At 48.0% G+C, this 24,799-nt stretch overlaps 1 protein-coding gene across 1 annotated transcript in view; it reads right to left on the bottom strand.

Moving 5' to 3' along the window:
• ST3GAL5 (ST3 beta-galactoside alpha-2,3-sialyltransferase 5) overlaps positions 1-24,799 on the bottom strand; it is a 1,112,943-nt gene that overhangs the window by 188,225 nt on the left and 899,919 nt on the right. The window lies entirely within an intron of this gene.

Genomic DNA, 24,799 nt, shown 5'->3' with positions numbered 1-24,799 from the left:
AAAGAATTCACCATCCACCAAATTATTTTCCAGTTTTCTAATAGTATCGAGGTTACGAATGTGTGGGTATTGATGCAAAAAGGCCCTTTCCTTTCCAAGATTTATGATTTATGAACCGTTTTGAGATTACTACAATGAAGTTAAGGGTCTGTTATATCATATAGTCACGTAGTTTTCAAAACTAACGTTAGAGGTCGAGATATATATATATATATATATATATAATTTCAAAACACACCTGGTCACAAGTGTGCCTCACTGACCGGGTCCTCAGTCAAGGTCCTCAGAATCATCCCGTTTCGGCCCTTCAACCTCGATACGGTCAGCCAAGGTGGGCCAGCAGGGGCACATACGCCTCCACATGCAGAATCTACACGGATGCGTACATACCCCCACCCCCAGCTAGTGAGAACACAGACTACAACAAAACCACCTCCACTCCCAGAATCAGCAGCCCCTCATCCACTCACTCACAAACCCCCCAAAAAATAAAAAACCGACCACCACCCTTACAACATGCACCACTCAAACAAAAACACATTCATGGCAAACCACACCCACTCTTGCAACACACACACACACACACACACACACACACACACACACACACACACACACACACACACACACACACATATATATATATATATCTATCTATCTATAATTCCAGTAATCTCTGTGTGTATGTGTGTGTGTCTGTGTGTGTGTGTGTGTGTGTGTGTGTGTGTGTGTTTGTCTGTGACCGCTGTTTCTCGACAACCACGGGTCCGATATACTTGAAACTTGCCAGGTATATTGCTGGGGACCCGAGGATGTGCCTTTTCAAGGTTTGAAATTAATCGGACAAGTGGTTCCCAAGGTATGGTCACCGTACTCGCAAGCCGTTCGCTTTGGCTTTGTGAATGGACCAAACCATTTCATGTAAATAGAGGGGGGGGTTCTACCGTACTCGCAAGCCGTTCGCTTTGGCTTTGCGAATGGACCAAACCATTTCATGTAAATAGAGGGGGGGGTTCTGTGGTCGTTACTGCCACGTGGTTTCAAAGTTTTTTTTTGTTGTTGTTGTTTGCACGCATGTTTTTTTGCACCCACGTACGGGCACGCCCTAGTATATATAAATAGGGTAAAGTGATTGTCAGTTTATTTATGCGTATTCATAAGCACTCAGTGATCGTCCACGCATGACATCATCAGCGGTTGGTGTAGAAGAGAACTCCCATGAGCGTGAATGAGATATTTGAATACCGGATGATTCGGTGGCAAAATGACATTTTGTGAGGCCTGCTCTAACAGCAGCGGGGAGATGGGATCACGGATTGTTTTATTTAACTTAGGAACGTTCCAGTGCTTAGCAAGGCCATGATTCGTGATATTAAACAGGAGGATTTCACTTCAACAAAGCACAGCAGTGATTTATACATGAGAAATGTTGAAGATCTGACCATAATTGGCCTCCCCAGATTGATAACCAATTTAAATCGAATGCCTACCAAAAATATTCAACGTGTGATAAATCACCATAAACATCGGGGAGTGAAATGTGGTGGATAAAGTGGAGGATATGAAATAATAATATTAATAATAAAACGACCTTTTTTTAGCACCCTGGCCTCCCTGGCGTTTCTGAGCCTCCACACTTTTCTCATCTCCCCAATGAAATTAAGTCCTTTCCGTGATGGATTTATCTGGTGTTGATGTAACGCAAGCATGATGGGCCAAACGGCCTCCTCCAGCATAAAATTTTCTTGTTATTCCTTGTAACGCAGAATCCCTGATGTGGTCAGCCATGATGGGTCGCCCAACCAACCATCAAACCTCGAAGTGCAGATGAAAGTATATGTCTCTGTGAGATGTTTCTTTCCTTATTAGCACACCTGGAACATAGCTCAGGTGAGCTTATGGGATGGTGTGTCGTCCCTCCGTCTGTCCATAAACACTTGCAACTTCATCTCCGAAACTGATGATGGGATTGTGACCAAAGGGCTAAGATGATCTTTGGTGTGGTAAAACTTAAATTTGTTCATGGCTTATCCTCCCTTACCCGTATGAGTAAGCCAACGTAAGCTTTGTAGGTCCCAAAAGTATTGAATTTCGATCTGGTTTGGCTGCGATTTTGGATTGGAGGAAAACCTTTAACAATCTTCTTTTGTGAAACCTTTTTACTGATCAGTGCGAAACTTTTAATTTGGAATCAACTACCCAAGCAAAATATAGTTTGTTAACAATTATGTCATTAGTCACATGGTATGGCAGGCATATTGGATAATAAGAAAACCTTTGGAAGAAAACAAGACCAAAAGTCTAACAGCGGCGTAGCCGGGCTTGTAAAATATCATAAACCACAAACACACATGATTAGCTTTTTAAACAGTCGCTAATGCTGTTTATAACATTAAACAAAGAAATTTGGGGGAATCTCCACATCCGTGAGGTAAGTTTTACTTGCAGAACTGAGCGAAGATCTACTGTAATCTAGATTGTACCCCATAAGGGTTGGGTACATACGAGACGTAACGCCGATGCTTTCGATATTTGATGATGATTTTAACAATCGGTTTGTTTGTGTTTCACACTGAATGAAAAACGTAAAGGTAGAGAATGGCGATTGTGATATATGACAGGTTCGACAATATGTTCGGCCTGAACAGCATATAAATCAAAATGGCGGAGTGTGGAGAGTCAGCCGCCATACCGCCGTAATGACATCAGACGTAATCACATCACCCTGTCATGTGACCAGATCCTCAGCTCTGATTGGTATATGTTTGAGGAGACATACATAACCATGTGTGTGAGCTGTCGACACAGATGGGCAAACACTGTTCGAGACTGCTTTGCCCTATGGGCTATGCCGTAAAAAATAATCTTCTCTGAAACTGCTTAACCAAGCAATGCAAAACTTTAAATTTATGATCGACTACCTATGGGAACATTTGATGAAAATAAGCTGATCCAAAACACAATATGGCCACGTGCGACATAAAGCAGAAAATGAACAATATCTCGAAAAATATGAATTATAGACACCTTGGATAGGCACATTATCAAATAAGGCTGATTCTGACACACCAGGAAGTAACATCATCATACCGGAAAGGGGCAATATCTCGAAAACCAAGGCTCATGACAGACAGCATGGAGTTGCACTACTGTGAACATCATGCCAATACTACCTGACCTAAAATGTGTATTGTAAATCTAGCTCTTATTTTTACCCTGATCCAGCCTCCACTTTTTGGCATCCAGTCAGGTGAGCTCCAGGACCTTTGGTGTGGTCGAATTTGTGGTAGCTGCAGGTCCTCTATTCTTTAAAAAAATAATAAGGCCTGTACAATACTTCTCATGAATGATCAAAAACAGTGTGGTTAGTTGGCTGTGTGAAAGGGCGTCGCAATCGCAACTGCAGAGTCAAACCACTCCACCATTCTTGCGATAGGACGGATTATTATATTGTGCTGACAAAGGGTTAATGATCGAAATGTCAGATTCTCCCTGCTTCCCACAGGGGTTAGCATACTTCGATCAGGTATGCTAAACCCCTGTAAAGCAGGGAGAATCTTTCGATTTCATCCATTTTGGAGAGAGTTGAACGAATGTATTAAATGTGCTCAGTTGGAGTGAGGAGTTGGAGTGAGGATGTGCTCAGTTGGAGTGAGGAGTTGGAGTGAGGTTGTACTCAGTTGGAGTGAGGCTGTGCTCAGTTGAAGTGAGGAGTTGGAGTGAGGATGTGCTCATTTGGAGTGAGGATGTGCTCAGTTGGAGTGAGGAGTTGGAGTGAGGATGTGCTCCGTTGGAGTGAGGAGTTGGAGTGAGGATGTGCTCAGTTGGAGTGAGGAGTTGGATTGAGGATGTGCTCAGTTGGAGAGAGGAGTTGGAGTGAGGTTGTGCTCAGTTGGAGTGAGGATGTGCTCAGTTGGAGTGAGGATGTGCTCATTTGGAGTGAGGGGTTGGAGTGAGGATGTGCTCAGTTGGAGTGAGGAGTTGGAGTGAGGATGTGCTTAGTTGGAGTGAGGAGTTGGAGTGAGGATGTGCTCAGTTGGAGTGAGGAGTTGGAGTGAGGATGTGCTCAGTTGGAGTGAGGAGCTGGATTGAGGATGTGCTCAGTTGGAGAGAGGAGTTGGAGTGAGGATGTGCTCAGTTGGAGAGAGGAGTTGGAGTGAGGATGTGCTCAGTTGGAGTAAGGAGTTGGAGTGAGGATGTGCTCAGTTGGAGAGAGGAGTTGGAGTGAGGATGTGCTCAGTTGGAGAGAGGAGTTGGAGTGAGGATGTGCTCAGTTGGAGTAAGGAGTTGGAGTGAGGATGTGCTCAGTTGGAGAGAGGAGTTGGAGTGAGGATGTGCTCAGTTGGAGTGAGGATGTGCTCAGTTGGAGTGAGGAGTTGGAGTGAGGATGTGCTCAGTTGGAGTGAGGATGTGCTCAGTTGGAGTGAGGAGTTGGAGGATGTGGTCAGTTGGAGTCAGGATGTGCTCAGTTGGAGTGAGGATGTGCTCAGTTGGAGTGAGGATGTGGTCAGTTGGAGTCAGGATGTGCTCAGTTGGAGTGAGGAGTTGGAGTGAGGATGTGCTCAGTTGGAGTTTTTTTTGCCAGCTTTGAAGTGATGCTGACTTCACTTGTTTCACTCCACTTTCTGCTCCAGATGTGATTAAAGATGGAGTTTTTATAAATGACTAATGACACTAGTCGTAATGACACTAGTATGTAAGCATTGTGAAGTGTGAATTTGAAAAGGAAACTTGCCACCCTGTTCACCGTTTTGGAAATACGAAAGTAGCTTTTGATATTCCAAGGACATCGTATTTGGTAACCTTTTGGAGATTGATCGCAACCATTTTTAAGATGGAACTTATCTCTGTGAAAGCTGCACCAGAAAGTTGTTCTTGCTCTGTTCTCTGCGAAGCGAACGGAATTGGCATGCTGGAAAATCTTTTCGCATCCTGATTATCCTGCAACGAACAGACATTGGTGTCAGTTTGCTATCGATGTTTGCTCCAACTTTCTTGTGATGAGAGATGTTTTTCTGCACCGAATCTGCTGAAGACAAAGCTCGTGGCCAGAGTTGCTGATATGAACCTGGAATTTCAGCTGAGAGATGGAGATGGAGTGTTTCTGGGTTATACATGACCCGGCCAAACTAGGAGGACACTCGGTAGAGCGCACACCTCCACCAGGTTGAACGGTTTACATTTGGTATCCCACTGATGGGCCGGATCTGGATCCACAACTGAACCAAAATCTAATAGTATTTTTATTGTCACCTAACCAACTCATCCACCGAGGTTTGTCATCATAACTCGTCCACAACGTTTTGAAATACCATACTTTACTATATCGTTTTTATTCCTCTCTCTCATTGGTGAAGAATCGTTTAAAAATTCTTGTATCTGGATCCGAATTCAGATCTTCACCTAAATCAAATCGATTCTTCCTTGTGCACCATGTTTCGTCCGAATCGTGAGATGTCCTGCTCATAGACAAACAAACACAGACAGGGGTGAAAACGTGACCTCCATCCACCTTCGGTGGAGAAGTTAAAGATGAATACGAATTGACAAGTATCTCTCGGAGCAAAAGCAATGAGGATATCTGGATGTGGGCAGGAGTAATCCACATCAGCAAAGAGGCACGTTTGTGTTGTTTCGGGCTAGTGCTCAGCAGGGAGAGTGAGGATGTGCTCAGGGAAGTCTTTGATATTGAAACAGAAGGTAGGAAGAGAAGTGGCAGATAAATATTGAGGTGGAAGGATGTGGTGGAGAGGAGTCGGGCCACAGGGAGGATGCTTGGGATAGAGGGGTGTGGAGAGACAAGCCCATGTGGCCGACAGCACAACAAGGTTGGATTCATTGGGGCCATCACAGTAGTAGTACTCTTCGTTTTTTGTACATTAAATTTGTTAAATTTGTATAATTCCATAACTGCCAGAAACATTGAATGGGTTTTCTTATTTCATCGCAGTGTTGTAATGTCACGTGACAGATTGCATCAACTCTGCAATGGGGTTTATATATCCAGCCAGATGGGATGGAATGTTCCAGGATTATACAGTACTAGCAGAAGTACCCGGCGTTGCCGGGCGGGGGAGGGGAGAGGATCGGAGGGGAGGAGAGGGGGAGGAGGGGAGGGAAGGGGAGTGGGGAAGGGGAGCAGTCAGAAGTGCAAGCTCTTTTATGGAGAATTTATATCTTAAAGGGGAGGGGGAAGGGGAGGGTGAGGGGAGCGGAGGGGGGGAAGGGAAGGGGGAAGAAGGGGGGAAGGTTGGGGATAGGGGGAAGGGGAGCAGTCAGAAGTGGAAGCTCTTTTACAGAGAATTTATATCTTAAAGGGGAGGGGAGGGGGAAACGGGAGGGGAAGGGAAGGCGAGGGGAGGGGGATGGGGAGGGAAGGGGTGGAGAAGGGAGGGGGGAAGGAGGGGGGAAGGGTGGGGAGAGAAGGGGAGGGGAGGGGGGAGGCAGGAGAGGAAGGGGAGTGGCTCACGTTTCTGAGTGAATGTGGCTGACGTTTCTGAGTTGTGTGATACCAATCAGGAAGAAGAAGAAGCCATACTACCAAATTCGTACACTTCCGAAATTGTTTGATTTATTTGTATTCAAATGTCTGGTAATTGTTTTGTATTTATTTATGCGAATGTGCACTTGTATATAACTGTCATTCATTTAAAAAGGCTTCGGCACTATCGAGCGATTTTATTTTTTTTTAACTGCAAAAAAACGAACTTTTATTTTTTCATATTATTTATTTTTGCCTAAAACACTCCCAGGCACTCACTGAGGAACCTCTGAAAGTTTGATGAAGATCCGTTCTGCCATCTCTGAATAAAACGCGGACACACACACAGACAACTCACGTTATATATATATATACTAGCTGAGGTACCCGGCTTCGCCCGGGTTGAATAAGAATAATACAAATATATGATGAAAAGAACATGTATATTTTAGAGCAATATCACAGTACATTTCCTACATGACGTTTTGTCAATTTTCAATTTCTCAAAACCTCTTGGTATACAACATTTCTGGTTTTCTTACTTGGTGCCAAGACATAAAGATTGCTTGGTTTTCCAACCCTCGAGCAGCCCACGTACAGCTGGCCATGGGAAGTACCCGGCATTGCCGGACGGGGGAAGAGCGGGGAGGGGGGAGGGGAGGAGAGGGTGGGGAGGGGAGGAGAGGGTGGGGAGGGGAGAAGAGGGGGAGAGGGAGAAGAGGGGGGGAGGGGAGAAGAGGGGGGAGGGGAGAAGAGGGGGGAGGGGGAGGGGGAGTGATGGGAGGGGGAGGGGTAAGGGGGAGGGGAGGGGGGAGGGGAGAAGGGGGGGGGGGGGTAGGGGGGAGGGGAGAAGGGGGGGGTAGGGTGGAGGGGGAGGGGATAGGGGGGAAAGGGAGGGGCATGGGGGGAAGGGAGGGGAAGGGGTAGGGGGGAGGGGAAGGGGTAGGGGGGAGGGGGAGGGGGTAGGGGGGAATGGGGAGGGGGGAGGGGCAGGGGGAGAGGTGAGGGGGAGGGGGGAGGGGGGAGGGGAGGGGGGAGGGGAGAAGGGGAGGGGGGAGGGGGAGGAGGGAGGGGACGGGGCAGGGGGGAAAGGGAGGGCCATGGGGGAGGGGTAGGGGGGAGGGGAGGGGGAGGGGAGGGGGAGGGGAGGGGGTGGGGGAGGGGAGGGGTGGGGGAGAGGGAAGGGAGGGGGGAAGGGAGGGGGATGGGGGAGGGGGAAGGGAGGGGTGGGGGAGGGGGAAGGGAGGGGTGGGGGAGGGGGAAAGGAGGGGGAGGGGGGAAGGGAGGGGTGGGGGAGGGGGAAATGAGGGGGAGGGGGAAGGGAGGGGGAGGGGGGGGAAGGGAGGGGGAGGGGGGGTAAGGGAGGGGGAGGGGGTAAGGGAGGGGGAGGGGGTAAGGGAGGGGGTAAGGGAGGGGGGAGGGGGGAGGGGGAGGGGGGAGGGGGTAAGGGAGGGGGAGGGGGGAGGGGGAAGGGAGGGGGAGGGGAGAGGGGAGGGGGAGGGGGGAGGGGAGGGGGAGTGGAGGGGGAGGGGTGGGGGAGGGGAAGGGGGGAGGGAGAAAGGGGGGAGGGGAGAAGGGGAGAGGTTAGGGTGGAGGGGGGAGGGGAGGGGAGGGGAGGGGGAGGGGGGAGGGGAGGGGAGGGGGAAGGGGGAGTCAAGTCGGAAGTCATTGTCGTCAATTGAATGTCGCATTTATTTTTTATTCTCTGTCAAATGGCATTGGTCCCGCATTCCGAACCCGGAAGTTATTGTCGGCAAAGTTGAAAAATTAACGTTACGAAATACGCTGATGACGTCATAATTTTAAAACCCGAAGGGTTTTTAAACATTTAAGGTGTGCTGTAGTTGCTCTGGGACGTACTGATTCCGAATATGAAGTTGAAAAATTAACGTTCCGAAATACGCTGATGACGTCATAATTTTAAAACGCGACGTTTTTTTTTTTAGTTGAGATTTTATTCGAATTCGAATTCCATTAAATTTCAACTGTTGGAAACAATAATTATTTCAATTTCCAACAGTTGAAATAATTATTGTTTCCAACAGTTGAAATTTAATGGAATTCGAATTCGAATAAAATCTCAACTACCGTTTATTCGTTCTTGGCGCGAAAAAATGGCGCGCATTTTGTCATTCTGTGCGACTTTACGTCACTCCTACGGACGTGAAAACATTTGTTTTCCTTAAAAATATATTTAAAATAAATACAATAGTTCATAAATTAACAATAAAAGAAGCTAAAAAACAATTTTAAATACAATAAAAAGCACATTGAAAATATATAAATATGTACGTACAGTATACTGTACGTACGCGCAACCGCGGGATCGGAAAGGGGCAATCGCGCCGCCACAAACTACACCATGGAATCGCAGCTGGCGCGGTTTTTTTAAACCATTGATATTAAAATAAAACGTAGCCTATAACCACCAGGATTTTATGCTGATTCCGAATCTGTGTCTAAAACTTTTCTCCGATGTGTAGTTCTTGAGTTATAAGCGGACATCCAGACAGACACACACACACACACACACTCACACACACACACAGACACTCCTCCTTTATATATATTGTTACAGATACGACTTTGATGGTATGGTGGGCCGAGCGGGATGGCCGCCGTATCCGTACAAGTTACCCCGATTGCACCCGGGGTTGACTAATCGCGCTATGCTGGCTCAATAAGAAAAAGAAGACACCCGGCTGGATTATAATGACACAATACGACACCAGGGGTTCAGTTCTCAAGTATATTCGTACGGAAAAAGGTTAGATTACAACTACAAGAGGGACAGCATAGGAAGACAGGCACTTAGACACACTCTTATATTAACCCTAGACAGACCACAGATAAACGGGACAACGCTGACTCACACGGGATTTGATGGCAAGGAAAGCGGCAGTCGATGGCTCAGGTGCACCTGGCTCAGGGACAGAATCACGTACGGTGGTGTCCAGCAGATGCGGGGAGGTCGCTCAGCGCTCGTGGGTCGCGACTTTGGTGGAGATGCCGGGGAGGTCGCTCAGCGCTCGGGAGGGTGGCGTCTTGTCCTTCCAAGCTCGGGGCGCATCTCCGTCACGTCCGGCGCGGGGCCGCGTATATCCGGCGGGGAGTGACACGCCCTCGGCTCGTTAGCGCCGCCCCAGATGGCATCGGCCCATGGCTTCTCATTGGGTGCGGGGGTTACCGGCTCCGCCCTTGACGAGGGGCCGACAGGGAGCCCCTTCGTGGTAACCCCGTGGAGCGCGTGGTCAATGGCGGCTAACCGAGCCGGAAGGAGGACGCCCACTCCCCATGCCGTCACCGCGCCGCCCCCCTCTTTTGTTGTTGTTGTTGTAGTTGGCGCTTCTTCATGGGGAAGAGATGCGGAGAGGTATGGGGAGGTCCTAAACTTCCTAACAGGTGCTATATAATCACATTCTGGTGCAACGAAGAGTCATAATTAATGGAAACAAGTCCTTAACTGACATAGATTAAGAATAACTAGCAAGATGTCCTATAATTGTCTACGTGTGGTGCGGGGGACCTGGGCACGACATTTAATGGGGGAATGAAGGGGAAGATCGGCTCTAATGGGTGTTGTTTACAGACAATGGGACTAGGGAATGGGGTAAGGGGAGAGTTGGGGAGTATCGGAGAAGATAGGGGAATATTTACAAGCGGATATGGAGGTCAAATTCCATATTCGCAACATTGCACCCTTCTCTACCCTCGGGGCGTCCCGACCCGATAAATTTTTACCTACTTTAGTGTGGCACGCAATGTAGTTCCCTCTACTATTAACTCTACCCTGAGTGCGACAGTTTTATAGATATTCACAAATGAGTAAATATGTCCCCCTGCGACGTTGCACCCTTCTCCTCTCAGAAACACACCCACAGGATAACCGAATCCGGAAAGAATCCTCAAACTAAACATACAGCCGGTAGGGAGCATTATTTACAAGACTACGCTGATATTTACACTACGATCCAGGACCTGTCTTTGGAGGAACACATGCAGATGTTATGCATAGAGAGAGCGCGCTTGCCAACATCGATACACCAACCCACGAGTGCTCTGTGGCCGACGGCCTTTAATAACGTGCAGAGCACCCTTTCCGAGCATCAACAGCACCACCCCACCACCAATCGGTGCAGTCACCATTGTTCAATGATTAAAAATAACTTCAACAACCCCTAACCCTGCAGGTGTCTCTTGCTCTTCTTGTGGTGCACTTGGTGGTGTTAACTATTAGTGGTTCACCTGTATGGCATAGGTGCCACGTTGATCCATAGGTCCATCCCCGGGTGGTGCTTGGCCGCAAACGAACTGCGGTCCATTGTGGGTGGCCACAAACATTGCGGTCCATATGGTGTACCGATCCAGGCAGCGAACAGCGAAAGTGCAGGCCCACAACTGCGCAGCCAGCACCTCTCTCTCCTCTCTCTCTACCCCAAAGCCAGATCCTCGGAGGTGGGAGACAAAAGAAGCAGACAAGTGAGTAAGGTGGTAAGGGCGCAAAAGTGCACGCAATGTAAGGTGATGCACACTGGGGGCACATGGGAACCAGGTGAGACAGGTACGTTCCTATCGTACGCCCCCCCCCCACCAGGTAACCTACATGGCCCCTCCCTTACCCCTTACTGCATCCACACAACACAACACTACTCATAAACATCTACTTTACAAATCAACAAACATCCCTACTGTCTTCCCCGTTCCTCCCATATACCAAATTCGTCTTCTCTCCCTCCTAACCAATCAAATTTGCCATTTTCAACTCTCATCAAAATTTGCCATCTCCAACTGCACATCAAAATTTGCCATCACCAATTCATCATCAGTCCCTCCTAAGGAGGGAGAGATGGAATCACCCCAATGTCTCATCCACGTCGTGATGCGTCTCACAAATCCTCACAGCAATTCTCATTTCTGCAACACAACCAAAGAAAACACAGGTGTGGAGTCATCATCATCACCACAGGCAAGTGGCTGCGTATGGTGCGACAGGTTCATCAATCCTAACTATCTCCTAAATGACTTTAACAACTTTACACTACCCGGGGGCTTTCTCCGGCCAACCCATTGGCCCTCTTACACTATGGGTTCTAAAAACCAATTCCCATTGGCCAAACTGTGGTGCTCTTCAATTTGGGGTCTCACTCCCCCGATTCATCTCCCGGTGCCCTCGCACAATTTCTGGGCTGCGGCGTGTACCTCTCCCAGTGGGTCTACCCACCTGCACACCTCCACCACTGCAGTTGCCTCCGAGCTTACCTGCTCCTCACCCTAACCTAACTACCTGGGGAAGGCCCTCTGGCTCTCTCCCCACTCCGTGCCCTCTCTGGCACTGGGCTGCCCGATCCACACCCGGGATCCTCAGGCACCCACTCACAACTACCGGCTCCCAGAGCCCACCTGCGGCCTCACCTGGCCGACATCCTCACAGTGGTGGAGTGCCCAACCAACTACACACACTAACAGGCTACACGCCCAGCCATTTCCACAACACTAATGCACCCATCCACAACACCATTCTGCAACCGCACCACAAATGCCAATATCCAACCACAATTTACCTGTACCCTCTACCTAACACTTACACTACCCGCCCCGGGTACTCGTGAAAGGGGTCCACTCTTCCCCCATCCACACCTTCGCACCATGCACACCACTCCGTACCACTTACTCCAACTTTCTCCACACACCTGTACTTGCACACCTGTGCTCTCACACCTGGTGCCACCGGCACCCTTCTCTCCCCAAGCGCATTCGCGCTGATCCACAACACTCACTACTCATACACTGCTCCACACACCTGTCCAGTTGCACACCTGTGCAATCACACCTGTTCAATTCTCACCTGTTCAATCCTCACACACACGGCATCATCTCAGCTAACTACTCCCTTCTGAAACTTGCGCTTCCCAGTCGTCCCTTTAAACTATTGCGCTCCCTCGTCATTATAATCCACACTAATCTACCTGCGTCCCCACTACAGGTATCAGTCACTAACTAACCTTAACGTTACCTAAGGTCATCTTCTCTAGATCCCTACACACAATATCCTAACCCACCCGGGCTAGTTTTCACTGCCATACACCCCATAAACTATTGCTCCTTTGCCCCCCTCATGGGAAGGATGGTGGATTTGCCATCCCACCACATCGGGGGTCTCTCACTACCAATTTTGCACATCAAATTTCAACAAATCAAAAATTTGCCAATCATCTGCCAATCACTGTACCATTACCAATCATCACTCTGCCAATCCTTTGCCAATCATCAAATTTCGCCTTTTTCTAATTTCGGGGCCAAAACACTAACCTCATCACCCAGTCTACTCACTACTGCCTCTCGGTGCGCCAATTCCTGTCCAAAGCCCGGCTTCGTAAAGCCAAGCAATGGATGCTGGTTGTTTTGTGCCAGCGGCTGGATGCGTCCGGCACTCGGTGCAGGGACGGGGGCTTACCCGGGCCGAGATCCCACGCATCACCTCGGCGTGGAGCCATCCAATGTCCCGATCTCGACCTGCCGGCACGTCTCACCAAAAAGTGGTCGCCATGACGACCCTTTCTATCGGGCTGCCAGCTCCGCCTAGTGGCGCCTGGACGCGGCCGTTCAAAGCGAGGCCCGGCACGCACCGAGGGCCTGCTTCGGCTAAAAGTCGCTCTAACCTCTAACCCGTGTAACGTCGATGCTTCACCTGGACGCTTACACCCCGCAGCCCGTTCCTTGCTCACACATCCAGCCGTTTCCATGCTCCTCGTACCGTTCCTTACACACCCAGGCACACCCATTCCACTCACAGCCTTGGTCACACACCTGACCACCGAACACTTTGGCACACATTCGTTGGTCGCACACCTCACCAATACACCGCTTCGCACCCCCTCCTCGGTCACCTCCTCTGTGACAATCACAGGTGTGCCCTCATTCGCACACCCAACCACGTGCCTCACCACCAATTCCAGCGTGCATTCCCACTCACGCTCTACCATTCCAGGTGTGCATCCTTCCATCCCAGGTGTACATCCTCGCTCACCTGTCACAACTAACTCACGCTCCATGTCACTCTCACTACTCTCACCTCCATTCTTGACAGCGCACTCACCCTTACTCTTGACAGCGCACTCTTTCCTCGTGCACCTGCCCGTCACACACCTTTCTCGCGCACACTCTCCCGTTACACCCTCTGTAACACTTACCACACCGCGCTTCCATGTGCTCCCTCGCACACGCGCTACGACCGACTCACTCTCGCCAGCACCCTCACTACTCCTTGGCACGCACTTTTTCCTCACACACCCCAGAGTCGGACTTTCTCGCACACCTCCTCTTTCGCACACCAGACCTGTCGCACACTTCACCAACGGCCTCTCACGAACACCCGGGTCCATCTCGACCCCCAAGCTCCTTAAATCCCCTGGCGCATCATACGCACGACCATATTGGTCACCACTTACACCGGGTCCTCTTCCTCTTCGCTTCTCCTCCATCACCTGCGAATCCCTCATCCGGTTAATGAGCACGTCATCACGATCCAAACACAGACTTTGGACCAATTCTTTTATCTCCTCTTTTATTTCTTTCTTATCCCCTCTCCGTCGCTTCTTAATTTCGCTCATCCCTTCTTCCACTTCTTCTAATTTGTGCTTCACCTCTTTTATTCCCCGGTACGTCTCCTCAAGCTCGTCCTCCAAGGCTACCTTGACCGTTTCCATGTGCGTCCTCACCTGCCGGTCCTTCGTCTCCATTACCTCTATCACCTCGTCCAACCTCGTTGTCAGTCCCTCACGTACCATCTGACATTCCCTCTTTGTCGCTATCAAGTCGTTTTTTATGTCGTTTTGTGTCGCTTTTAAACCTCCTAATACCGCAGTGTTCCTTTGAACCTGCTCCACTAACTCCGTCTGTCCCACCGTCAGCTGCTCCACCTCCTGCGTCAGGTCCTCTATGCCCCCTTGTAACTTTACAGTCCCCTTTCTCACCTCCTTCTCCATGTGCTCCTTACAGTGCCTCACCTCCTCGCGCACTCCTCCGACCTCCTCACTCACTCCTCTTCTGATCTCCTCTCCCTCTACCCCATTTTTCACTCCCTCTATCTGATTCTCCTGGGCAGCCATTCTATTTTCTACCCCCATTAACCCATTTTTCACCTCCTTTATCCCGTTGTCTAACCCCTCAAAATTTTTGTCTACCTTCTCACCAGTACCCCTCGCTTCGTCCCTCCTTACCCCCATCTGGCTTCCCATTACCCCCAATCGCTCACTCCGAGCCCTCGCTTCGTCCCTCATTACCCCCAGTTGGTTCCCCATTACCTTCATTTGCTCACAATGAGCATCCATCAGATTCCCCATTCTGTTTTCCCTTTCTTCATTATACTGGACCACAAGGGCCGTCATTTGTATACAAAACGAGTTCCAATCCATCGGGGGCGCTGCCACGGTCGCTGGCGCGGTGATCAGCGAGGCGCCATTTTGCGCGCCCGCTTCTTCGTGCGTGACGGCGCTATTTTGCGAACCTGCCGCCCTCACTGCTTCGCTCTCCTCCTGTCCCTCATTTTGGTCCTGGATCGACCCTGCTTCACTCTCCCCTACCGGACCCCAGCTGTCTTGATCCGCCATAGCGCGACTTGCAAAATTCGAGTTTCGTAAAACAAATACAAATTTCGGCCGCTCCAAATTTTGACCAAATTTTTTTTTTTTTTCCTCTATTCGTTTTTTTTTTTTCAAAATTTGGTCGGGCCTCGAATCTCACTCCCGACACCAATTGTTACAGATACGACTTTGATGGTATGGTGGGCCGAGCGGGATGGCCGCCGTATCCGTACAAGTTACCCCGATTGCACCCGGGGTTGACTAATCGCGCTATGCTGGCTCAATAAGAAAAAGAAGACACCCGGCTGGATTATAATGACACAATACGACACCAGGGGTTCAGTTCTCAAGTATATTCGTACGGAAAAAGGTTAGATTACAACTACAAGAGGGACAGCATAGGAAGACAGGCACTTAGACACACTCTTATATTAACCCTAGACAGACCACAGATAAACGGGACAACGCTGACTCACACGGGATTTGATGGCAAGGAAAGCGGCAGTCGATGGCTCAGGTGCACCTGGCTCAGGGACAGAATCACGTACGGTGGTGTCCAGCAGATGCGGGGAGGTCGCTCAGCGCTCGTGGGTCGCGACTTTGGTGGAGATGCCGGGGAGGTCGCTCAGCGCTCGGGAGGGTGGCGTCTTGTCCTTCCAAGCTCGGGGCGCATCTCCGTCACGTCCGGCGCGGGGCCGCGTATATCCGGCGGGGAGTGACACGCCCTCGGCTCGTTAGCGCCGCCCCAGATGGCATCGGCCCATGGCTTCTCATTGGGTGCGGGGGTTACCGGCTCCGCCCTTGACGAGGGGCCGACAGGGAGCCCCTTCGTGGTAACCCCGTGGAGCGCGTGGTCAATGGCGGCTAACCGAGCCGGAAGGAGGACGCCCACTCCCCATGCCGTCACCGCGCCGCCCCCCTCTTTTGTTGTTGTTGTTGTAGTTGGCGCTTCTTCATGGGGAAGAGATGCGGAGAGGTATGGGGAGGTCCTAAACTTCCTAACAGGTGCTATATAATCACATTCTGGTGCAACGAAGAGTCATAATTAATGGAAACAAGTCCTTAACTGACATAGATTAAGAATAACTAGCAAGATGTCCTATAATTGTCTACGTGTGGTGCGGGGGACCTGGGCACGACATTTAATGGGGGAATGAAGGGGAAGATCGGCTCTAATGGGTGTTGTTTACAGACAATGGGACTAGGGAATGGGGTAAGGGGAGAGTTGGGGAGTATCGGAGAAGATAGGGGAATATTTACAAGCGGATATGGAGGTCAAATTCCATATTCGCAACAATATATATATAAATCGGGATTTAAATTTAATTCAAAAATTGATCCAGACGTCTCGTCTCTTTCAAACATTCAAACCGACAGAGGTAGTTATTTATCACAGCATCTGTATAATTTTCACCCTTATACTCAACTCCGTTTCGCTGTTATTTGGTGGAGCAAAAAGTCAACTGAGCTTTATAGATATTTAGATGCCAGGTTAAATATAAAATAGGACATGTTTATAGATAACTTTGCCTGATGCATGAATAGCATTGATAACATGTTCCCTCATAACAAATGCAATGATGAAAAGAAACCATTGTGCTGGATGTTGTGGGTTCATTACATCATCGGTGTCTCAAAGAATGAAACATGTATTTCATTCCTTGAGACACCGAGGACATCATAAAGCACCAAAACATGTTCGATTTCTCAGAGGCTTGTGACACACCATTTTATTGCTTGTACAGGTGAAGCATCACCACGGTGTCGACAGAACTGCGTATTGCCCACAATTTCTTCTTTTTTTTTGTTGCCCACGTGTGACGTCATCACCCACAATGAGAATGTTCGAGCTCATTAGATATATTTCAGGACACTTTTATTTTAAACTTTTTTTAAAATCAATGCATAACAACTGTGTGTGGAATGTTTGAAAAGTTAATTAGGCCATAATGTCCCTTTGGAGGCGTCGATTCAGCCACAAGCGAGGTCACAATTTGGCTCATGGCTATTAAAGGTGGTCTTTAAAAAAAAAAGTAATTACCTGTATTTTGGTCAAACGAAATAAATTCTCATAATGCTTTGAGCAGTTGTCCAATTTGCGGAGCACAACGTCATTAAAAATGAAGCATTCTCTTTTGAAATAATGCTTTTGAAAACCTTCATTACCTTATGGAACAATAATTAGTAATGGAATCTTATTGAATGACGGTTTTAATTTATTATTTTGACACTTTTGAAGAAAGACTGGAAGACTGATATATTGAATCTATGGTTGACCGAAAACAATCTTGCCAGGTAGCTTGAAGTTTGATGTAATTACTTGCTGCGGTCAGGCGTTTCATATTGTGGAGGCAGTCCCACATGTGTTCTGCTCCTATTGCGTGGAGCAGAAGGTCATAAAGTCCTTCCCTGGCCAGCGATGTGAAATAAATTGCTGGAAGTCACTGCATTCCAATTCTGAGACCACTGCGAGCCAGGTAATTTGGCGCCACATCCGCTTGATATGCTCGGAACTTTGACCCTTCGCCATTTGTGGTTCTTCCTGTGTCGGTGACATGTTCTCGACTCGGCTTCAGCACTGACGGCTGCCTTGTACATTAATGGGCGCCGTGTAGCGCCGTGTAGGGCCGAATTTGATCTTCTCTGCGTGTCCGCATCTTTATAACAAAGACATTACACACTGCAAGTGTTTGTCCGAAAAATTTTAGATTGACAAATTTTCTTTAATTTGTCCAGGTTGAGACATTTGTAGAAAGAAAAATTCCAGTTTTAATTTGCATCACAAACCCTTTGGGTCAAGTGGTTCTTTTTGAATAGATTGAACAGTCGTAGGAAAGCGTTGCGAAGAACCTTTAGTACCCTTGCAATTACCTTGACTACTACATCATTAGAATTCATTGGAATCTTCATTGGAATCTCCCGCGATCTTCATTGGAATTTTCAGAATCTTTGGAATCTCCCGCGATGAACCTGATTGTGAGGGCCTTTCACTCTCTCACCAGAGACAGGTTGGTGGTCTTTCTGTCTTCTACCGACTCCTCTCCGGCCTAGCTCCCCCAGCTCTATCTGTGCTCTGCCCCCCAAATATTCCTACAGGTCGCACAAGATCTGCCTGTAACCCTCTTATGGTTAAACTGCCAAAATCAAGACTCTCTGCTCACCTTCACTCCTTCATTCCTCTTTTCTCCCGCCTCTGGAACAAACTCCCACACTCTCTTCAATCCCACTCCTCCCTCCAGGTCTTTAAAACAGCTGTTCACCACCATCTCTTATCTCCCCCCATCCAAAACCTTGATCTTTTCTACCCCCGTTAATTCACCCCCAAATCCACTTTTTTTGAAATACCGACTTTTTTCCTGGAAGTTCTCGCAGTGCCCATGTGTTTTATACCTCTCCCACCCCCACCCCCCCCGGCCTTCCCATGCCTCCTCTGCCCAAGCCCTCCCCCTCCCAAGCCCTCCGCCTCCCACAGATCTCCCGATGTACCTGTACTTGTATGCTTCCCTCTCTCTCTCCCCATCTTGTCTTCCGCTCCCTTTATTGTATGTTTTGTTTGTCCAATTGTTTTTTTCTGTGATTGATGTTAGCTCTTACACGAGCCTCGATCTTGTATACAAAAAAACAAAAACGAATGCAGTCAGAATCGAGTAGATGGCCAATCAGAAACAGCATACACAATCAGGTGGTGCACATCAATTCTCCAAGTTGCAAAATGATTTTTTTAAATTCAGACATTGAAAATCTTCAGACAAAGACATTTAAAAATTCAGACAAAGACAAAATTGAAAATCATTCCAAACAGGAAACTTGCTGTTTGGACTCAGAAAGGAAACGAACAACAGACACGAATAACTAATGTGGCATGTTAAATAAGGCGGTGTAATAGAAACTGCGTCAACGGTGATAAAACCTGGAACTAATTTAATTATACGATTCATAAAATCTTTATTGTATTTATATTGAATTACAGTGCCCTCCGTAAGTATTGGTACAGTTAAGTCAAATTTATTATTATTGCTATACTCAATAAATTTCGGTTTGAGATCAGAAGATGAATATGAGGAAAGAGTACAGAAGGTCACCTTTCATTTATTGGTATTTATATGTATACATGTTTTACCATTGTAGAGCAATAACACTTTTATGTTCATTGGGGGGGGGGGTTCGCGCCCCCCCCTCCCCCTCCCCCTGCATTTTAGGCATGCATAAGTATTGGAACAGATTAATTTAAAGTAAATTAAAGTCGTGTAATAGTTCGTATTTGGTTACAGATCCCTTGCATGAAATAACTGCATCGAGTCTGTGACCCAATGGCAACACCAAACGCTTGATATCTTCCGATGAGATGCTTTGCCAAGCCTATACTGCAGCCATTTTCAGTTGTTGTTTGTTTTGGGGGTTTCTGACTTTCGTCTCTTCTTCAGTAAGTGAAATGCATGTTCCATTAGATTTGAATCAGGAGATTGACTTGACCAATCGAAAACCTCCCACTTCCCTCCCACTCCGTGAGCTATCCCCCCTGAATTCCTTGGTTGGGTTGACAGTGTATTGTGGGTCATATTCTTGCTGCACGGTGAATCGCCGAATCGCACGAATTTTTGGACCTGTTTGGACCTGACCTGTTACGTTTGGAACAATTTGGACCTGATTTGTTCCTGAACAAACCACTACTGAACAAACCAATTGTTACGGTACGCGGTTAAGGATGTTATATTTGCCGAGCGGAGGCTCCGCGACCGAACAGTTGTTCCCCGACTAAACCCGATTCACCCAAACGTTGGCCGTATCGCGCCACAGATACTCAATGTGGAAAAGACTAAGACGACGAATGCAAAGAGGAAGAATAAGAAGACGTACAGAAGAGTAACGGGGTTTATTATTTACACACACATAAGCAAAAAGAGCAGTCACGATTATTTACAGGTGACATGAAAACGCAGGTGACACAGTGAAAATTACTAGCTTATACAGACTTAGTTACTACCCAGGACAGCACGAACAAAACAAACTCACGTACGCAAATGGGGAACTTGCAGGCAGGAATGGCTGGAAAGGATGAGCAGGTGGGATCACAGGGCACAGCGAGCAGGTCCACTCCGGGCGGGAAGCGGGGAGCCGGCAGCTCCTTGTAATCCGCTTTACAGCGCACGCCGGCAGCTCCTGGTATTCGGCTTTACAACGCACACCGGCAGGGTCACTCGCTGCCCCGTCAGGGCTTCACGTGGCTGGTTGAAACGGGGCTGGACTCATCTGCCGTATCTCTTTGCAACTCGTTCGTAAAAGTTCCTCTGCTTTCTCTTGGACCCTTTCTTTGTCGTGTCCCTCTCCACGCAGCTCCAAATTTTGACCAAATGGAACAAACTGACTGACTGACCAAATGCAAAGCTCGTGCTCCATAACACGGGTAAGTGTTATGAATTTGGTAGAGCAACATCTAGAGCTAGGTAGATCTGTATAGGTAGGTATTCGACTGTCGTGACAGGGACTCTACATGTAATAAGTTCTTGATGTTTAGGCGTTTGTCGGGGTAAGATGTATGATTGTGGATCTACCTGGAGATTCGAGTGTTAAGTAGTGAGGGATTAAAGGTAACGCCCCTGTGAGTCTCACCTAGTAGTCAAACCTTTGTCCATTATGGCACTGCAAACCACATAAACATTAGTTAGGTCCTTAGCGCAACATTAAATAATTCCTTTCCCTGACAATGACTTCGGAACAAATGGACAGGAAACCAGGCCAAAAACACCGCCACAATTGGCCGCCACCGTTTACACCTCCAAGGCCTACAAACCTCGCCTGGCACGTGTTATAACACAAGGACCGCGGGGTCGGGGACGGGAGAGTGGAGCGATGCCGCGGAGGGCGTGACCTGGGCGAGCCGGCGAGTTGGGAGGCTATTATTGGCTGAGGAGTGCGCCAATGTGACGTCATCGGCGAGAGATATTATCGACGGTCGGACGCCATTTTAGAGCAGTTGGCAGTTGGCACTCAGCAGTTGGCACTGAACAGTCGGCACTGAACAGTTGGCACTGAACAGTTGGCACTTGGCTGCCAGCACTCCCGCAGAGAGTCGAGTCGAGTGGAGTTCAAAGGAGTCCTTCCTGTCCCTGGTCAAGTGGAGTTCGTTTGCTCTGTGCAGCCCTGCGTTGGACCTTTGGAGCAAGGGAGCTCGTGGTGTGGGTGTGCCGTTGAACCGACGAGGCCTGGTGGCGCTTGGAGGCGGACGGAGAGGGCCGCGGGGCCGTGTTACACTGAAGACGAAAGGAGCCAGATAAGCCCGAGCTCCGCGTTTACACTTTACATGACGAGACGTGTTATTTTCGTATTAACCTCCCTCGTATCGTGTTTGATATCTGTTGTGTGTGGGATCCCAATTTAGGCTTATTAGAGTTATTAGTATTACCGGCGCGGGCTTTTTCACTGGCTTTACTTTTCATTAATAAATCCTTGTATTATTTTCTGTATACGTATACACAAAGAATTAAGTTAAGCACCCCCCCCGTTTTTTTACAACCTCGCACATTACAAGTTTGTTGTCGTCAAAACAGTGTAATATACCCATGTTATTGCTATATTTTCTGGAGAAGTGATATTATGGTCACATAAAGACATAACAATCATGCCGTTGTCAATATTATATTCTGAATAATTTAAGGTGAAATTTTTTGGGAATTTTAGGCATATTTTCACCTCAATTTAAGTATGGAGCTATAGGTCCATCACGGACAGTGTGGATGACGTTTATGTTTTCTAACGTACAGTCATTGTTCTGAGAAGACCTCTAGCGATCTTTGCGTCAATAACGTGTGTAGGACCCACGTGATCGGATCACTGACTCAACCCTACGTCTCATAGACCCTGTAAGCCGTCGTATGCGTTGCTGTGGCAGGTTGTTCCATTCCCGATGTAATGCACGTTCCAATTCATCCAGATTGGCTATTGGAGGGACCATCTTCGCAATTTGTCGTCCCAACATGTCCCGAACGTGCATTACATCGGGAATGGAACAACCTGCCACAGCAACGCATACGACGGCTTACAGGGTCTATGAGACGTAGGGTTGAGTCAGTGATCCGATCACGTAGGTCCTACACACGTTATTGACGCAAAGATCGCTAGAGGTCTTCTCAGAACAATGACTGTACGTTAGAAAACATAAACGTCATCCACACTGTCCGTGATGGACCTATAGCTCCATACTTACATGGAGGTGAAAATATGCCTAAAATTCCCAAAAAATTTCACCTTAAATTATTCAGAATAAAATATCGAAAACGGCATGATTGTTATGTTTTTATGTGACCATAATATCACTTCTCCAGAAAATATAGCAATAACATGGGTATATTACACTGTTTTGACGACAACAAACTTGTAATGTGCGAGGTTGTAAAAAAACGGGGGGGGTGCTTAACTTAATTCTTTGTGTATATATCTGAACGCAGTTTCCTGGGTGTTTGATTTTAATAGATAAGGCGGCGGGGGGGGAGCTTCGCCGTGTCCGCCATTCCGCGCGTTTAACTTTAAGTGTTTGATTTGGAATCCGCTATTGAGTTTTCGCCTCGGTAGTTAAAGCCTCGCAATTGGCCATCCGCAACTGTGGTATTAATCGCGGTTGCGTGACAATTGGTGTCAGGAGTGTGGGATTCGAACCCGTCGGACAACTTTTTTTGTCCGCGGCGTGACATCGACACGGTCGGGCGTACATTGCGCCCGACGTTCGAACGCAAAATTTGTACAGGCGAGGCGGAGAAATTTGAATAGTCAATTGGGCATACGGAGCGCTATATTGCGTCTTCGTCAAATTTAAATTGTGTTACTGGAATTATTAAAACTAGGGCATGCCCGTACTATATATAAGCTAGGACGTGCCCGTACGTGGGTGCCCGTTCCTTGCCACAAAAAAAAAAAAAAAAATTTGTGTAGGGGTGTGTGTGTGTAAACATCCTAGGGCGTGCCCGTACGTGGGTGCAAAAAAACATGCGTGCAAACAACAACAACAAAAAAAAACTTTGAAACCACGTGGCAGTAACGACCACAGAACCCCCCCCCCCCCTCTATTTACATGAATGGTTTGGTCCATTCGCAACGACCACAGAACCCCCCCCCCCTCTATTTACATGAAATGGTTTGGTCCAAAGCGAACGGCTTGCGGTGTTTGGTAAAGAAATCGCCATAGCTCGGTAACTACTTGTCCGATTAATTTCAAACCTTGAAAAGGCACATCCTCGGGTCCCCAGCAATATACCTGGCAAGTTTCAAGTATATCGGACCGGTAGTTGTCGAGAAACAGCGGTCACAGACAAACATACACACATACACACATACAAACACACATACACACAGAGATTAATGGAATTATAGATAGACTAGGGCATGCCCGTACTATATATAAGCTAGGACGTGCCCGTACGTGGGTGCCCGTTCCTTGCCAAAAAAAAAAAAAAAAAAAAATTTGTGTAGGGGTGTGTGTGTGTAAACATCCTAGGGCGTGCCCGTACGTGGGTGCAAAAAAACATGCGTGCAAACAACAACAACAAAAAAAAAACTTTGAAACCACGTGGCAGTAACGACCACAGAACCCCCCCCCCCCCCTCTATTTACATGAATGGTTTGGTCCATTCGCAACGACCACAGAACCCCCCCCTCTATTTACATGCAATGGTTTGGTCCAAAGCGAACGGCTTGCAGTGTTTGGTAAAGAAATCGCCATAGCTCGGTAACTGCTTCTCCGATTAATATGAAACCTTGAAAAGGCACATCCTCGGGTCCCCAGCAATATACCTGGCAAGTTTAAAGTATATCGGACCCGTGGTTGTCGAGAAACAGCGGTCACAGACAAACACACACACAGACACACAGACACACAGACACAGACACAGACACACACACACACACACAGAGATTGCTGGAATTATAGATAGACTAGGGCATTGCCCGTACGTGGGTGCCCGTTCCTTGCCAAAAAAAAAAAAAAACGCTACCCGTACGCTCTACCCCGCCCGTACGCCCGTAAACAAAAAAAACAACGCTCTTCGCTTCCGCCCTTCGCTCTGACTGAATTGGGAGAAATAATGCGCATAAGAAATCGAATTACGTACCGTAATGGCGGTCAGCTCGTAACGCGCTCAGCTCCGCTCGTCTCACATCGGCCACGCCTACGCAACAAAGCGTTCTGTGAATGGCTGCCGGAAGTGAAGTCTTCACTGTCCGGAAGTTCGCAAATCGCAGTTACGATGAATCGTTTTAATTTAATCGCAGTTTGAATTCGTTTTAAAACATAGTTTAACGGCAACATAGTTTTCCAACGTGAAATAAATGAATACGCTGTCAAATGTGCCGTCCGAGGCAGAGTCTGATCGCCACGTTCGGCACACGTGATAGCTCGCTGCTCTCTGATTGGTTGAAGCGTTTTTTGGACATAGCTCGGTAAGTACTTGTCCGATTAATTTAAAACCTTGAAAAGGCACATCCTCGGGTCCCCAGCAATATACCTGGCAAGTTTCAAGTATATCGGACCCGTGGTTGTCGAGAAACAGCGGTCACAGACAAACACACAGACACACAGACACACAGACACACAGACACACAGACACACAGACACACAGACACACAGAGATTGCTGGAATTATAGATAGATAAATACGCGCGTGGGAAACGATCTTCCGGAAGGCGGATGTCGGAGATTGACGAGATGGAGGTACGCAGCGAGGCATCCGTCAGCGTCGGGAGTGAG

The sequence above is a fragment of the Myxine glutinosa genome, chromosome 2 (genome assembly GCF_964187855.1).
Source record: "Myxine glutinosa chromosome 2, kmMyxGlut1.1, whole genome shotgun sequence".
NCBI lineage: Eukaryota > Metazoa > Chordata > Myxini > Myxiniformes > Myxinidae > Myxine > Myxine glutinosa.
The sequence above is the reverse complement of the archived record's forward strand: the minus strand, read 5'-3'. Positions and strand labels throughout refer to the sequence as shown.